Below are 5338 nucleotides of genomic sequence, written 5' to 3'. Positions count from 1 at the left end.
TTTTCACAATTCCGTTTAGTAACGATTCGATTCTGAACGTGCGATATAATATTTTTATTTATAATAATTATAATTACAAGGTAGGTACACAATAAAAATATATAATTTTGAAAACATTCAAGTTACGGTACAGCGCCATCTATTACAGTTAAACTGGAACATTTTAGATAATAAAATTTTCACAGGTAAAATTGTTTTTAACTTTTCTATATAATTATTTATAAATTATTATAAAAGAAACCTTCACCCTGTACATATATAGTGTGGCGTTTAAGCATAACGTTGAGGAAGCGCCGCTGGCGTCTGGTGCCTGGTCATAGCTGGTGGTATGGCTGGTGGAAACTGGAAAACTGGACGATGAGATGTGTCTGCGATCCATACTGCATCCTGTAATATATTGTACATAATCTTTATCTCAGAAATTGGATATGTTTATATGTATGTAACCTGTCAGAATTCACTGAAATGGCTCATAGATGTGTTGAAGTAGATTGTTTAAATTAAATCTGTATAACATCGCATTGGTTAAAACTGTTATGGTGTTATAATATATGTATAAATAAATAAAATAAAAAATACACATGTGTAATAATAATAAAACAAATTATTATTAAATAATCATTTCCACGGGTGCAAATATATTTTTGGGACAAAAATAACATAACATCCTTTTATCTGTTAACTCAAGCCGGAGATCATTGTGTACCCCTATGATAAATCTCATTAAATACCATATGCAATAACATATGCATTTATAAATGTAAATATTGGTAAATATATACTTATTTTCTTTCATTTTTGTTTGTTTCATGGAGACATTGTTATGACTGCTATTGAAATAATATTATAATATGAGTAGAGAGTAGGTAAATAATGTTATTTAAAAATGTACCTAATTGACGACAGTAGATAGTAGACGGTGCCGGTACGGGTGCACAGTTATGTATGTATGTATGTAGGTACTCGCATAAGGTTGAGAGGGCCCGGGGCCGGTGGTCCGCACACTTCTTGCATCCTGTAAAATATATAAATTATAATATTATATATAAAAATCAATTGCTGTTCGTTAGTCTCGCTAAAACTCGAGAACGGCTGAACGGATTTATCTTATCTTGGTCTTGAATTATTCGTGGAGGTCTAGGGAAGATTTAAAAGGTGAGAAAAATTCGAATAATTGCCGGGAAAATCCTCAAAACAGCATTTTTCTATTTCCCATACAAACGTTTTCTAACTAATACGTAGAGTCAATTTGAGCTTTATTGCTATTGTATAAAGTTCACCGTTGTCTAAGCAATGTAGGTGTGTTCCTAACATCAAAGCAGTGTGCGTTGGAGCACAGAATATAATAATGTAATGTCGCGTTCTGAAACTCAACAAAAGTGATATCGCGGACCCGACGAAATTGAACAGTCACAAAATTTAATATATCATTAGTTATTTGGTTGGCTTCACGATATTATTTCTTTTGTTTTACTTTAAAATGCATGTTTTCGTTATGGACAATTTTTGAGCTACTTTTGCATATCTATACTTATAATAAATCTGTAGAGAGGTGAATTCTGTACATGAAATATATTTCCAAAATAACTGGGGTGATTAGGGATCGATACTGATGCTAAAAATGCAATTAGTAAAATTTTTGTCTGTCTGTCTGTATAACCGTTATAGAAACAAAAAGTACTCGACGGATTTTAATTTAACTTGGTACAATTATTTTTCATACTCCCGAGCTGGTTATAGTATACTTTTCATCACGCTACAATTAATAGGAGCATAGCAGTGATGGAAAATGTTGGGAAAACGGGAGAAGTAACTCCATTTTTTAAGCTTCCGTCATTTCGTGTGCAACCTTAATGGTTAAAAGTTCCTTCGATTTCACCAGGATCCCATCATCAGACCCTGACCGGACAATCGGACCACCTGCATACCACCATAAATTAAAAAAACATCCCGACAAATTGAGCACCTTCTCCATTTTTGAAACCCGAAATCCACGCGGGCGAAGCTGCGGGCGGAAGCTAGTAATATTATATTTATTGATACATTAGGTAAGTTTACATAATATATAATGCAATAATTGAGTTGTAATATTGTTTAAAAAGTAAGCAAGCATTGATGATAATAATAATATTATTATGTACACACATGACAACATAAAATTTAATTAAATAAATTAGTAACTCATATAAAATACAATTATTGCATTGTACAGGTTGTTGGTGCAATGGTCAATCTAACTACATGGACGACATGTTTGTGTTGTCAACAATATAACAACATAATTAATTATTATTATAATCATTCGAAAGAGACCATAAATATTGAAATTTAGTCCTGTTGAGTGTGTGCGGGTGCGTTTGTGTGTGCGTTTGTGTGTGTGTGTGTGTGTGTGTGTGTGTGTGTGTGTGTGTGTGTGTGTTGTTGGGTTTGTGGGGGAATGGTATTTAGTACATGTATGTAGATATATTGTTATGTATTGTATTGGTGTATATGGTGGAGAACGTAGAAACGTTATGGATAAACAATAGACAGGTAATAATATAATACATATATTATAACTTTGTGGATATTAAATGATCTAGTTAGTAAGTATACACAATAAGTGGATAATTACTAGTAACTGATTAACTACTGGATGGCCAATGCAGTCATTCCACTGCACTGCACTGCATTGCACTGGTTGCGTGGTGATGCCTTTTGATTGATTGGGCCTTAGTATTAGGTATGTAGGTAGGTAGGTACATGTGTCGCATTTGTTCTGTGCCTACGTACATAAATAAAATGGTACATAAAATATGGTATCATGATGATAATAACATTATTATCATGATACCTACATAAATACATAATATAAATGATTGAAGTATATAATATTAACAAAAACAATGGAATATCTACCCCTCCCCTATATTTTTAAATATTGGAGTAAAATAACTTTTAACTATAGGTAAGTACCTACTATAATGTAAATTAGGTACATGATTACTGAATAAATCTAAATGATCGATCGAGTTCTACAATTAATATATCTATTATATTTACACTTGTCCAATAAATATGAACGGCGTACCTACATATAGGTACTTACTTGATGATTATAATTAAGTAAGTTTATTGTTTTTCTTTTCTTTTCTTTTTCTTACTTTCCATATTGGATAAAACACGATCAGCAGAATAATTATCATTAATTACTTATATAATATATGTATATAAAAATGAATACCTATTTCCCCGCTCGGTCGCGCCATCACGCGTGAACGGCTGGACCGATTTCACTATTTTTATATTGTTGTTGTGTGTTTGTCATTGTCAGGAGAAGGAACTTATGAAAGAATAAAATTAAGGAAGTTGAGCGGAACGTTAGAAATATTTTAATAAAAGTTAATTTCAGAGATTGTCAAAATGCGCGCTGCAAATTATTCTAATTTGCATAGTTAGTTAACGACGACGGGACAACGTCGGTCGAGTCACAACTAGTAGGTATATTATAAATGTATGTATTTATGTATGATATTTTTGTGGATAAATAAGCTACAGTCTACTTACTACTTAATTAAGTACATACAATATAAGTAGGTAGGTACAGTTACTTTCACGAACAACATGGAAAAAGAACAAACCAAGCATTATATTTTAATAACTAATCATATAGGTATCTACCTAGATATCGTAATATCAATATTATTATAATCACAATAATTAGTATACTGTAAGTAACTTAGTGATTACCTGTCTACCTTCAGATTTAAACTTACGATAAAATTTGTATCACACGAACACGAACACACACAACATCCAAAAATAAATCCTAATATTATGTGTCTTTATAAAACACACAGCGTTGAGATGAAGAAGCAGTCTGTGAATCCTTGCTAATAATAAGAAAATATATAAAATCTTACCGGATGCTCTATGGTAACCTTAGATAATCTCACCAGGAAGGAGCGCTGTCACTGTCAAGTGGCGCTAACATAGTCTGTGGTTCTGACGTATAGACCATAGCGTTTGTGAATTTTGCCGCGTAACCGTCGAAAATTCTTGTAACTATTTAAAGAGTTATTAAAACTAGTTAAAAGTGTTAAAATGGCTGACGAAAATGTTGAAAACGTTCAACAAATTTCAAATAGTCCGCGGGAAGCCGCGAATCGTTTGATTACACCAGAGATCGCAATGTCGTCGAGCGATACTTCGTCGGACTCCGAGGAAGAGGGTATAGCTTCGTCGCCTCCAAATAAGCGTCCACGGCAGTCTTCGCTGCAATCACAATATTCAGGTATGCAAACTGAATATAATGACCCGCGTATTGATTCCTTAATATCGCAAGTTAGCTACATAACTCAATACCTAGAGGCATGTAGTCGGAATACGCGGAGTAGTCCGACTAGAATTCAGACATCGAACTTTCTTGAAATGCCAACTCCTTCCAGTACTCTAAACATTGAATTAGGAGATTTAAACACAGCTTTTGATGAAAACAAAATCATTCCACCGGCTAATACGGAACGACTTAAGGATTTAATTCGCCTTCAACAGTTTGGTACTCCAGCTTGGAAGGGTATTAGGTATAAGAAACCGTTAAGGACAGTTATTGCCACGCCGGGTTTCACAGCTTTAAAAGTAAATGAAGAGCTTTGTCACTTATGCCCGGCAAAAGACTATTTGGCCTCTACGGAGCAAGTACTAGCAGGTCTTTCAAATACTGTTTTAGAGCAAAGACAATTGATGCAAAGTGGGTTACAGGACTTATTAAATTGGGCTTCAAATAACCCACTGGAACTTACACCGACTAACTTATACAATCAAATGACTCAAACATTTGGTCCCGGATCACCTGTTTATAAAAATTCTGAACTTACAATGCAAATAATTTGTGGCAAGAGGGCTGAATGTGTGGAGATCCGTCGTGATCAATTATTGAAGCAAATCACAAATACAAATTTAAAAGCTACACTAAAAAGTGTACCACCTTGTTCTGAATATCTGTTTAGTCGAGAGGCCTTAGCACCAATTATAAAGTCTCTTGGGGGAACTCAGGTCTGGTTGAACACACCAACTTATGTTAAACAGGCCTCCACTCCGGGAACCTCACAAACTCACAAGCCCCAGTCAACATTTATTTCTAATAAGAGATATGACCACAATAAAGAAGGTCGGCCAGTTCACCAAAGCAATAGGGTGAATAAAAAGCAGGTTACTCACAAGACTAACCCAAAGAGAAATCAGCCCTTTCGTGGAAACACCCGCACTAGTCAGGGTGCACAAAATGACAATCACATAATTTTCCGAGCGGGTTGTTTGAGAGAACATGTGAAGTCATGGGTTCAATTCAAAGCCAACC

General features: G+C 34.3%; 1 long non-coding RNA gene across 3 annotated transcripts; it reads right to left on the bottom strand.

Moving 5' to 3' along the window:
• Nucleotides 1–238: 238 nt before the first annotated feature.
• On the bottom strand, nt 239–3818 carry LOC119192606. 3 transcript variants are annotated; one of them, XR_005113677.1, is made up of 3 exons: nt 3756–3818; nt 893–1015; nt 239–387 (listed from the first exon to the last, which is right to left on the bottom strand). It is a non-coding gene; the product is annotated as an uncharacterized LOC119192606 (long non-coding RNA). The 3 variants fall into 3 exon arrangements; XR_005113676.1 differs by having other exon boundaries at nt 3730–3804; XR_005113678.1 differs by lacking the exon at nt 3756–3818 and adding an exon at nt 2615–2863.
• Nucleotides 3819–5338: the final 1520 nt, after the last annotated feature.

The sequence above is a fragment of the Manduca sexta genome, unplaced genomic scaffold (genome assembly GCF_014839805.1).
Source record: "Manduca sexta isolate Smith_Timp_Sample1 unplaced genomic scaffold, JHU_Msex_v1.0 HiC_scaffold_2981, whole genome shotgun sequence".
Classification (NCBI taxonomy): domain Eukaryota; kingdom Metazoa; phylum Arthropoda; class Insecta; order Lepidoptera; family Sphingidae; genus Manduca; species Manduca sexta.
Note: the sequence above shows the minus strand (reverse complement) of the source record. Positions and strands in the feature narration are given on the sequence as shown.